Source organism: Neovison vison, chromosome 6 (genome assembly GCF_020171115.1).
Source record: "Neovison vison isolate M4711 chromosome 6, ASM_NN_V1, whole genome shotgun sequence".
Classification (NCBI taxonomy): domain Eukaryota; kingdom Metazoa; phylum Chordata; class Mammalia; order Carnivora; family Mustelidae; genus Neogale; species Neogale vison.
In genome coordinates, this window is record NC_058096.1 from 109,241,174 (window position 1) to 109,254,253 (window position 13,080).

The window sequence follows — 13,080 nt, forward strand, 5'->3', positions numbered from 1 at the left end:
ATCCCCACTGTCAAACACTATAAAACACACCTTGACCTGTGCGTTTGTGGATTTCTGACTTTGTGACAACTCCCCACCAGACACACACATACACACACACACACACACTTGATTTGGAAAACAGGTGCATCTGCTGAAGGGTTTCTGCAGAGAACCAATGGAAACTGGCACTACATTCTCAGTCCACTCCAGGCACAGAAAGAGGAATGTACTAGGAGAGACATAGGCTAAGTAGTGAAAGGTGGAAAAAGGAAGGAACCCCAGAGCCTTACAAGAAATAAAAGCAGCTGTCACCAGAGCCTACCTGCGACATGTACACATCAGGAGGCCTCAGATTTTATGGGCCTTTGCTCCCACAGCTGTGACAGGAAGACTCATAGTGCATGGTGTGACTCCCATCAGCATGTGGTGTGGGGGGTGCTGGTGGAACCAACTCCTCCCTATTTGCCTGGGACTTGTTTCAGGTTTTGGAACCGTAAGCCCCCAATTCCAGAGACCCCTTAGTCGCAGGCAAACCAGGAGGGTCTGTCACTGAAGGGGTAACTTGCCCAGAAACCCATGGAGTTCATGTCATTTATGTCATGGGCCAGCAGAGAGGGACAGCCGATGGGACGGGAGGGGTTAGAGCCTGGCTGAGTCCTGAGAATGCTCGCTGGAGGAGGATGCCATGAGACACGTGCATGGAGGCCCAGAGAAGCAGGGCCCAGGGCAGCTAGTACAGGGTGAGTGTGCCCAGGCAGGCCAGTGCCCAAGTGCCACTCCCAGGCCTTTTCAAAGATTGACATGCCTTGAAAACAACATTCCACTTTAGATGATTATACAGGGGACAGGGAGAACGTGACTTTCTTTGGAAAAAGCTATACATTCAGCTGGTTTAGTACGTTGAAGAAAAAGGAATTATTGCATATACTGACTATATGATTAAATTGTGAACTTCATTGTCTTTCATTTCCTAGTTTTCCGTTTATTTTAATGAAAACATTTATCCATTTATGCCAGGAATATAGACCTCTTACATGGTGCTAAGCTTAAAGTTCTCTGAAAACATCTTTGAAATTATTTTTTCTGATTGTATGTTGGTGCAGTTCTCCCACTTTGACTTGTTTTATTCTGTTTGTCTGTCTGTTCTTTGTTGCGTATGGTTATTTGTTTTTTGAGTCTTGAGCCAGACATCTGCTTAAGGCACGCATTAAGGGTTATAATTTTACATAATAAAATACATTAGCCGTTTCTGTGAACAGTGGTATTGTGCAAGCACCTGCCGGCTGGCTGGTCCCAGAGGCTCCGTGACACCCCGAGTTTGGGGACAGAGGTTACAAAAATCCTCCCGAGGGGAAAAATCCTCCCAGCACCCGCAAGGACTCCTTATTTCCACTGGAGGGCGCTGTCTACCGTGGAGGGGATGGGGCCGTGGTACAGCGGAGGACTACGGAGCCCCGCCCGGAATTTTGGACAGACTGGCTGCCAGGTTTCCAGTGAGTTCTCTGGTCGTTTTAGCTCACCCGTCCCGCCCCGGATGACCCAGGCAGGGGCTCTGTGTGCTCTCGTCAAGCCTGAGACAAACCCAGTAGTGTCTGGTGGAGAGAAGGAGTGAGCAAAATTAAATCTAAGGGTAGAGAGAGCTGGACTGTGGAAGACTGCACAGACTTCATTTGGTATAAAACCAAGGAGGACCATTTGCAGACTGTGTCCAAAGGAAACAGGAGAGGAAAACAGTACTGATTCATTACACAGTTATTAAGCAGCCGCAATATGCATGACGACCTTTGGGGGCCTTGAGGCGCAGGGATGGCTCGGGCCCGCCCCTGGAGGAGGAGCCCGGCCAGTCCAGTGTGGGGGTGCAGGCTCGTTCCCTCCGCAACCTGCCCACTGACCCCTCAGCTCAGACGCCCTGCCAACACAGAGCTTGGGGCGAGCGTTGTGTGCCAGTCCACGAGGCCATGGGCACACAAGGAGGCACCTTGGGCCATCCTTAGGCCAGTGTTTGCTGAAGAAGGTTCTGGTTCTGGGAAGCACCGTTCCTAATGACATGCTGAGTCTGCTCCTGGACCGTGGCCTTGGTCACCTACTCTCTCCTTCACACGCCTTCTTTGAAAATGGTATCCCGTGCCTCTTCTTTGCGTGGCTCAGAGCTAGACCCTGCCACTGCCTGTCAGGGCACAAAAACTCCTCCATGGGGGGTTAAGGCTGTTTTCTGCACCCCAGTGGGGAACCGGGTCCCAGGGTGTTGGAGACACCGTCAGTGGGGCAGAGTGGAGGTGGGATGGAGGCTCTCGGACACGGCGGTGTTACATTGCTACTCAGCTGTGGGGTTCACGGTGCCCTGACTGGGAGGACAGGGAAGGCAGCTGAGTGTCCGATGTGACACTCACATCGCATTTAATGTGCTACAGAGGAAAGAGCAGTCAGGCATAGCAAAGGAAGGGGAGTGCTGATGGAGGTCAGGGCTACGCCCCCCAGGGGCGCAAGCCCACCATCTCAGGTTCTCCAGTCAGTAAACTCCCTGGCTCCTGTCTTCGCACTCATGGACAGAAGACATACGAATAACAAACTGACTTTCGACCTACATTTTATTACATCAGAAAGTAAATCAACCTTGAACTGTTAGTCTTGGATTTTATACAAAGAGATAATGCTGCCACCCCCTCTCTGTTGGTTTAAACTGTCCTGAGTAACCATTTCCTATTCCTTTTCCAATGTGATACTCCCACATGTCTTTCGTTAAATGTCCTATTTTCTGTTCGCTTCTCAAAACATACTGTTAGTGATTTGGAGTGAGTAGATATTGTTTTCTAACAGTGATCCAATGACACAGGCTGTGTGACAGCAATGCTCTTCTGCAGGGCACCTCTGCCTGTCCCCAGGCTCCTCTGCACGCCACCCCCTACCCCACCGCCCCGTACCTCCACCTGTCCCCAGGCCCTGCTGGCCCCTGGTCTGGGCACCCTGACTGCTAGGCACCACCCTCTTCTGCCTGAGCTCTGTTCCTGGAGCATCCAGGATCCCAGTGAGTTCTGGGCAGACAGTGCAGGGAGCTCTCTTTGCCCTTCTGTGTTACAGGCTGTCAACAGGCATCAAAACAGAAATGTTTGAACTTCCTGAGGTCTTCTGGGGACAGCCCCTCTTCAGTTCCTCCTCATAATAGGGCTCAGATAATGAGTTCAAAGCAGGGCCAGTGACAGACAATATTTTGTTGTTCCCTTTGACCAGGGAGGAGGCTTCAGTACCAGGCAGGCCTTTCAGTCCTGGCTCTGTTCCAGGGAGGTGGGCTCCCCCCAGCAGGCCCCTTCTGCAGAGGGTGTCCTGGTGTCTGGCTCACCAGTCTTCAGACGTGCGACAACACAGCCTGGGATGAGGCTGAGGCTCTGGGGCCACACAGAACCTACCAGCTCTCCATGGAACTTGGTCCCATTGAATTTAAGAAAGGAAGCTCAAACTTTTAGAAACCATGACATGTTTATGTTGGAAAAGAAAAAAAAAATTAGTCAATCATTCAGTAAAAGAAAAATCAAACATGTTGATCCAGTGGCAAACTTTAGTCCACATGCAAATCACACAGGAATACAGCAAAATGTATATTGGCATGTCATTCATGATCTGTGTGTTAACAGAAATAAAATCTGAAATGACAATTTTAAGACAATAAGGTTGAGGAAGAGACAGATGATTAAAAGAAAATGATGTTTTCCCCTTCACGTTGCCCCTTATTGGTGTCGCCAGCTGCATAAATGCCAACACCTGCATTGTTCCCTGGACCACTCCAGACTTCTGGCTGGGGCAACCTAGTGCTATGGAAGGAAATGGGGGCCATGGCCATGTGCAGTAGTGGGAAGAGGGCAAGACATGCACCCTGGTCCGAATTCCACCTCCACCTGCTGGGCAAATGTCTAAACAGAACTTGCATTATAAAAGAGAGAGGACGAGTCAGACAATGGGGATTCCAGGTTGAATTTTCTCTGGGTGTGTATTTGATCTATTATTTTCCATGTTTCAGTATTTTTATTATTTTTTTCCAATAGTCATACTTTTCAATTAAGAATTTCTTTTTTTTCAATTAAGAATTTCTATTTGATTATTTGTTATATCTGCCTCTCCCCATCCCTGCCCCTCCCTCGTTTCTGGTTCTTATGAATAACATGGCTAGATTTCATTTACTAGTTGGGCAGCCATCTAGCAGAATGGCATTTGGAGGAAAGACGAAGGAAGACCTTGGGGAAAGGACTGGCCCCTGAAAGGCCAGCTAAGCATGGCACTGCCCCTCAGGGACAGGAACTTGGGTTTACAGGGCGTCCTACCATTCCCTAAACACAGTCCTTCCGTCTCTACCTCCCGACTTGGTCAATATACTTCTTCCAATCAGACAACCATACTCTCATTTCTACCTGTTGGAAACCTGTCCATCCTTCAGGGTCAGACTCAAAATGTGTCCTCATCCATGACTTGTTCTTTCTTCTCCCCTGCCCACCCTCAGCTGGGAATGAGTCTCCCCTTCTCCCATGAATGCTGATAGCACTGGGTTCCCCTTAGGTCCCACTTATCGTTCACAGGACTGGCTACGTGATTTCATGGCTCAACGTGAAATGAAGGCACAGGTCCCCTTGTTCAAAACTTACTAAAACTTTTCAGGATGGCCTTATACCAAGGGCAGGGCCCTTTGAAGTGTGAGTCACACATCACTGTGCAGGATACTCACCCTGCTAGCTGGTTGGCTGATGACTGGGACACCCCAGGGGAACTTGTGAGATCCAGGGGACAAACGTGATCCCTTAAATGCCTATTCAAATCTCCTCTTAGGGAGCCTCCTGAGCTGCCAGCCTTCCTGAACCCAGTTAGGCACCCCAGCACCCACATGCCTGGCTCTTAGCTAAGGGTGCTGTTCCCTGAGCCCCCCAGCCACGCTGCCCTATGCCCACTTGTCCTTAGGTCCTGCCAGGTTGGCCACTAGCACCAGGAATGCGGAAGAATCCATTGGTTGTTTTCCACAATACCGCTACCTCTCCCTTTCTCTTTCTGTTTTCTCCATTGCCAGAAGTTGCCGACACATGATTCTCCCTGCCAGCATGCTTGTGCAAAAATGCGGTCGCATTCTTCTACCTGTTCTATTCCTTTTTTTTTTTTAAGATTTTTTTCGAAGATTTTATTTATTTATTTGGCAGAAAGAGAGAGAGCTCAAGTAGGCAGAGAGGCAGGCAGAAGGAGAGGGAGAAGCAGGCTCTCTGCTGAGCAGGGAGCCCAGTGAGAGTCCCGACCCCAGGACCCTGGGATCATAACCTGAGCCAAAGGCGGCTGCTTAAGCGACTGAGCCACCCAGGCACCCCGTTTTTGTTTTTGTTTTAAAGATTTTTAAAACATTTGTTAAGATTCACTTGAGAGAGAGTGAGAGCACAAGGAAAGGAGGGTCAGAGGTAGAGGGAGAAGCAGACTCTCCACTGAGCAGGGAGCCCCACTTGGGGCTCGATCCTGGAACCAAAGGCAGACACTTAACTGACAGCCACCCGGGTGCACCCACCTGTTCTTTTTACTCTAAGTGGTAATATAGATACTCAGCTGATGCAGGAATGTGAAGTGTACTATCTCATTTAATGCTCTTAATCATTTGAAGTATGTGCTGCTATTATTATGCCTTTTATAGATGAGTAAGCCAACTCAGAGAGGTTAAGCAATTTGCCCAAGATGATAACGATAAGGTGTGCTTACTCTTACCCACTGGGCTGTGTTGTCTGTCTATAGGCTAATTGAAGGCAAAGACCATCTTTCTTCCCCATGGTACCACTTTTTTGCGTTCAGTCCTTGTGTGGTATTGGGGTTATTAAGAGCTCCCATTTATTGAGAGTTCATCGTGGACTACCCTAGGCTAAGAATCTGCGAATGTTCTCATTAAATCCTTAGCACATCTCTGCTAGCTGGGTGTCACTGCCCGTGTTTCACAGATGAAGAAGCTAAGGCTTAGCAAGATGAAATCTCCCGTAAGGCCACATAGTTAGAAAATCCTGGCACCGGGGTTGGTCCTGACTCTAACGGCAGGGCTCCTAATCAAGCTGAGCTGCTCCCACGTCTTCTCCTTCCCGAGGCCCCATCCTCTCCCACCCCCAATCCGGCCCCCTCCATCTTACGAGCCTTACCTTCCTGCTAGTCTCCATCTTCACACTGCCTCAGCCTCCATTAGAATTGGAGTCCTGGAGGCTCAACTGTTACTTAACGGGCCGAATGCTTTGGCTGCCTGTTGTGCAATCCCAGCACAGAAAGGGAAAGTTGCCCCCATTATCTGCCCTGGCCCTGGCACCTTCTCTATTTCAAGTCGTGGCCTCCTAATGTCCTAACAGGAACACCAGAAGCAATGACGTTCTGTATCATCACAGGACTTCTAGAAATCGGAGAGCAAGCAGTGAAGACATGTCACCAGCTGAGAGCTTTGTCAGATTCACGATGAATGGAAACTTGTTCCCCTCTTAGAGGTCTTCCACTAACCTCACACATTTTCCCCCTCAACTTTCAAGAAGTCTGATCAAGGCAATCTGTGGAGAAGAATGGCCTCTCTGTTTCTTGGTCTCATGGTAACTCTTTCTGAGAGTCCAGATAAGTCCCTGGAAACCAGGAGAAATTCTCCAGTCCTATGAGTGGCAAGTGGCCTCTCTCCTTGCCTTCTAATTGCTGAATTGCTTTCATCGGTGCACACAGGTGCATCCCCAAGTCTGCTCCCCCTCAGAGCTCCGTGAAGTTCATTGGGCTCCCAATCACAGGATCATTCACCCTGTTTTTAACCACTGGTGCCAGACTTGCCTATTAGATGATGAGGTGGCCTCAAAACGAAGTCACCTGAGAAGGATGTGCAGAAACCGATAATGGAGGTCAGAGAAGGGAAGCGGGATAAAACATGGATGTCTCTAAATCCCTAAAGCCCACCATATAGACCAGAGAGTTGACCTAGTCCATGTATATCCTGAGGGGAGAATCTGGGTCCATTGGTGAGGTTACAAGTAGACAGATGTCGACTCAATATGAAGGAAAGTTTTCCTGAGAACTGAAGCAATTTTGCAAGAGAACGGAGTACCGGCGGGGTGGAGAGATTCCTGTATCTAAACGTCCTCAAACAGAGGATGGTGGGTGCCTCTGAGCTGAGTGGGAAGCTGCCCTAGTGCCTCTTGGTCATGGTCATGGGGGCCCAATCTGTGCTGGGCAGGAAGCAGATGCCGGGGATACGAGAGTAAAAATGACATAGACACTGCTGTTCCATGAGAACTCTTCCATCTCAGGGATTGTGTTCCTCGGGATTTAATGCAGGCTGAGGGCAGGAACAGCTTACACTTCTCTTGTGTGTTCATCATAACCAACATCATGCTATAGAGCCAGACCCACTGGTGACCATCTGAAGACAAGGGCTGTATCTCTCATCTGTGCCTCCTGAGCGCCTCATACAATGTAAATGTCCGAGAAATCCCTTTGAAGTTAATGTATGCATTTCCAGAGAATACTGAATCCCAGGCAATAAATGGATCTACAGAATCTAAAATATTCACTCACTGTCGAAGGGACCCGTTCCAAACCCAGTAATCTACATGATAGATAAAGAAGTGCCTCGATTTTCTAAGGTGGGATGAGTTACTTGACTTCAGTGGCCTCACTATAACCACTGGACCCTCCAATGGTAAGGCAGCTCTCCTGAGCATCTCTATGTCCAAGAGCCCCACAAAGCCCATCACAGGGCCCATTAAAAGATGACCATTTCACCTCTCATCTTCCTTCTCGTCTGAAAGTACCACTCACCTTGTTTTGAAGATATCAAAAGTTGATGACAGAAACCAGCAGAACAGATGGATACAATTTTCTGCATTGACTTCCATTCCCTTGGAAAACATTTAACCAGAAATAATGTAATAACTTACCTTCTATTTACCTTCTAAATCTGAAGTCAAGATAATTTCAACACCAGCTGAGTCATCACTTCAGTCAATAGGTCAAAGTCTCTTCCGCTAAATTGATTTCCAGATATTTTCCACTGACTGAAATTATGGGAGTAAGCTAATTTATTTATTCTTTTCATTGTTAACCAAACTCAGTACACTTTTCTATTTTTTTCCCACCTTTCTTCAACTATGGCACACAGCTGTGTCTTCTATTAAGAAAAAGGATTTGCTCACTTATAGGCAATGCACAGCAGTCAACTTTCTGAGCTCTCTTTGGACCATTTATTCTTTTTGTTCGGGGTTAATAGAGGAAAAAAATGATTGGGCTAAATCCAGGCTTCATCGCTGTGTGATGTGGTCAAGTTGCAGAACCTCTCTGAGCCCTGTTTCTTCCTATAAAGGAGGAAAGATGAGAGCTCCCAAGGAGTTATGATGATTAAAGCACAATGCTTTCCACAGAGTAAAGAGTTGCTAACATTAGCAAGGATGATGACATTTTCTTGAGGAGGAGCGATACCACCCTCAGAAAGCCCAATCTCTCTATCCTTTCTTTAACCCTACAGTGGTTAACCCTGTGTTTTGTTCAGGATGTTTGCATGGGTGTCAAGGCCATGGTAATAGTAAGAATAGTAGGAATTCTTCCTCTAAACTGGGACTGGGTCTAAAGTGTGACACAGGAGCGGCCTAGAGCGTAAGATCTAAGGAGATGCAAACCTGAGGATGAACACCTCCTTAAATTGTACCCTTTCACCCTCTCCTTTGCCCCACCCTAGTCCAGGCCCTACTGTTCCCCCCACTGATTCACTCAAATGCAGTTTCTTTTCGGGGTTTTGATCTGCAGAGCCTGGTCATGGTTATGAGTGCAGGATTGGAGGAGAACTTGTAGAACCCCCTCTCCACCCAAAGAAAGGGAATAATTAATCACCGCTGGTCACTGTGATTTAATAATTTTTGCCATGCTGTAGTCAGGCCCACATCTCCCAATTTTGGTGTGTTGGCACCGACTACAAAGGGCTTTTCCAAAATATCTCCCAGGGCAACTGGTGCTAAGTTACCTTCATAAAAAACCTGATGGGTCCTTGGGCAGGGGTAATTTGCATTCCATTGACCGACATTTTACATTGCAGAAATAAATTCCAGTCTATCTCCACAAGACAAATGTTAAGATAATTTTGTATAATAATTTATAGTTCTTGGCTGATCAGACGTTGCTGGGCCACATAAATCCAGGTGAGCTCCTTTAGGGCAGATGGTGTCTTCTTGTCACTGCGTCCAGGCACCTGGCATCACAGGTAGTGGGTGTTCGATAAACATTTGTTCAATGCCCATATAAATGAAGAAACACCAGGCTTATCAGAAATTAATGCTTGGCCTCTCAGGGCCTAGGCCCTTTTTGTACCAAAAAGGGCAGAGCCAGAAATTCATCCCAGCGATTAAAGCACCAACCACTATGACTTCCTCCCTGTGAAAACCAATCGTCCCTCTGGCTTCTGCTGATGTCCACTTACCATGTTCTGTTTTGTCAAAGGCTGGGTTTCTAGCTTTCACCTCCATTCTCAAAGTCTGACTTGGTATTTATTGTAGCTCCTTCTACCTCTACCCTACCCACTAGCTTTACCTGTGTCTGCCTGAAGGACCCCCAACACAAAAGCCCCAGCAACTCTGACCCCACCTTGCCACGATCCTTCTTGTCTTCTCTTCTGATTGGTAATTATAAACACAGAGTCAGCCTCGAAGAGTTCAAATGCATCGCTGTCCTAGGTGAGAGCCCTACTTCCTACTTCAGAGAACCTGGTACCATCCTCAGCCGCCATCTTGAAAACCCCGCCACCAGCCGCACGGGGCTCCAGCCAGCAAGCTCTGCCCAGCGCCCTGCTGCCATGTCCTGCCGGTTGTTGACCTTTTTCTGGCCCTAAGGCCCTTGGGTCTGGTCTCCTCAACCAGCTTGAACAAACCTCTGATATCCTCAATACACTCAGATAGAGTGTCAACAGAAAGATCATTGTTTTAGTGCAGTGATGTGGGTCTTGCAGATAAATGCACAGAAAGGTAATTAAAATAATGAGACCAACAAGCAGAAAATGGAGTAAATGCCTATCTCCTGCTGACATGCAAAGAAGTTGGAGCCAGGTGGATGAAACCAGCCCAAGATCAATCATAAGTGCATGCATTCAGCTTGTGAAAATCTTCCCACGTTTGAAATTGGTGCCATCAGGCACAGCGAGTACCCACAGCTTCCTTTGGACACCCTTTGCTGCAAGTGCCTTGGAAAACACACCAAAATATCATCTCTGTTCTTTTTCATTGTCAGTAACTAAATGGCAACATTTTTATCTAAGGAAACTGAAAAAAAAATTAAAGGAACATTTTATTCAGCTTGATTCTATAGGCATTTCAGTTCTAAGTATTAGACATGTGGAATACTTGACATATAACCAAAGATACTCATAAAATACATTTAAAAAGAGTTGTGATTATTTTCCCACAGATGATTCCCACAAAAGTCAGCATGGAAACAGTAGCAGAGGCAAAAAGGCAATACCCAATGTGACTTAAACCAGCTGAATGGTAGAGACATAAATCGGCAGTCTTTCCAATCACAGCTAGTGATCTGGCCAGAAAAACTGACAGCTTTAAAAATGTCCAAATTATTTGAATCGATGATTCCACTAGTAAGAATCCACCTTGCAAAAAGAACTAGCTAACCAAAGATTCCTAAATGCAAAAGTTCATTGCAGCGGGTACATGATAATGATCAGCTGATAACAAACTAAATGCTCAGCAATAAGCAAGTGGCTACATATGTTATGACCCACATGAAAGAATCATAGGCAGTCATCACGTTTTCTAAGTCTGTTTAATGACGTGGGAATATATTCAAGTTATAGTGTTAAGTGAAAAAAAAGAAGACAAAGTTGTATGTGCCATACGATCTGAATTATATATAAAATAATTCTTTGCATTAAAAAAAAGGACAAGATGAAAAAAAAAGACTATATGATAGACCAGTGACACTGTTAAAAAAAGAAGGAAAGAAAAAGAAACCTGGACACTGTTGACCTCTAGATGATGAGATTGTGGATGAGGGCTGTTTATATCTGATAGGGTGACAGGGGAGCTACCTATTACTCTTTACTACAGGCTTTGTTTTTCTAGCATCAGTGAAACAAAACAATAACCCGCGCTTTAGAAATTGTCACCCATGGAAGATCTAAGAACAAAGATACCCAAAGAAAAAATGATCAGAAAGAATGATCAAAGGGAACTTTTTTCTCCCCTCTCCCTACCCTCAGGTTGGGGGTGATTGTGGAACCACCCCAGACCTGAGTGGGAGTTCCAAGGCAGAGGAGACCTGAACCTGGCTTCAGAGGTGGGGGGCAGAGGAGGGGTATAGGGGTAGCATGGGGAGACATCACATTGCGGGGAGAGGTCTCCTGTGTGGCACCAGAGCAGGGGGAGGGTGGGCATGACTGCAGTGTCGGGGCAGATGGCCTTGAGTACAGCTTTGTGAAGCTCCCATGCGTGGGGTGAGCACAAGAGCTAATTTTTCCCAAGGTTAAAGAAGGGGGTGGTACTTAGCTGACAAAAGGCCTTTTTTCTAGAAAGGGTCCCAGGGCTGAGATAAAGTGACTCCTGATCAGAGGATGCAGGACAGATGTCTTGCTATGGACAAGATGGGGACAAGCAGGACAGTAGCAGGACAAGGAGTTGGGGGGCTGTCGGGTGGATGTACCTGGGCACCAGTGCCAGTGGTTACCTGGCGGAAGGGGCTGGGGCAAACCTCAATCCCACAGGCAAAGACGATGACTCTCTCTGCCCTACTAAATACATTAAAGTGTTATTTGCATAAGTCTCCCCCTCACCACTCAGGCTTCCTTCTAACCCCAGGGGGCAGGAGAAATATAAGGGGCCAACCTAGATGGGCCTGGATGGCAACCAAACATACTTCCCCCTTGCTTACCTTTCAGGTCCCAGCAGATCAATAGGATTACGCTTCCTTGCAGAAAGCTTCCCTCTTTTTTTTCTCAAGGTGAAACATTATTCTCAATATCAGAGAACAGAACAAAACTATCCATGCTCAATGGTGGCCTCTAAACATTTGAAGAACATGTGGGTCTTCACATGAGGGCTTCTTTGCTCCAGGCTAAACCAAGCCAGGTCCTTCCATGATTTTTTCCCAAGCCTCTCACTCTCCTGCCCACCCTCCTGTAGGCCATACCTTGGATGGTCAAGGGCCACTTACAAGCAGTGCCTGAACTAACACTCTGGCCCTGTGCTCTTGCCATAAAAACTCACTTTAATTCTGCTACAGCTGAGGAGGGCATTGCAGAATGATCTGGGTTCTTAGGGTCTTCCAGAGTATCTCAGCCTGCAGTGAAGGATTCGAACCCAGAGCTTTGCCAAGGGAGTGGCTGTTGGACCAGGCCCCCCCTCGGCTGCACTGGTGGGGGGCACTGATCACACCCAGCCACGCAGGAGACCCAGGTCAGTGCCCCTCTGTGCAGGTGCCTGGCCGTGTGGTCCGAGGGAGCGAAGCAGCCCACCCAGCCCTGCCCCGAGAAACTCTTCCTCTCAGCCCTGTTCCACACTTCAGGCAGAAATCTCTCTCTTCCTTCCTTCTCCAAGGCTCTTACCCAAGATCTTAGCATCTCCCAGAGCTCTTCCTGCTTGCTCTAGACCATCTGTATCTTTGCTACATCTGCGGGCCTTGTATTCCCTCCAGGAGAAGATCATTCTGACATTAGAGGATTTTATCAAATTGCTACCTATCCCCACTTTCCCCTTCCAGACCCCATGGCATGCTCTGCTCCCAGAAGGGGGCGCTCCCTCAGGGCTGCCTGTGCCCCTCCTCGCCTTGGTGCACACCTCATCCCCTCCATGTTCCAAGGCTTTGGAGCATCTCCACAACCACTCCCCTTCCGCCTGCCCCCAGCAGCATTGACTTTGGCAGATTTCTGGGGGACCAGTGATGTCCTAACTTGTTTGCTTTTCCAGAGCTGATGTTTGCAGGGGTTTACTTGGAACCAGAACAGAAATCATCCCACGTCCTTATGCAACTCCTCCAGCAGGCTCCGACAGATAAATAAAGCCCTCAGTGCTCCCCCGGCCTACTTTTTGGAGCAGAGCACCTAGGTTGGTTCCTGGAGCTTCAAGCCATCTGGCCAGCTGTTAGGGC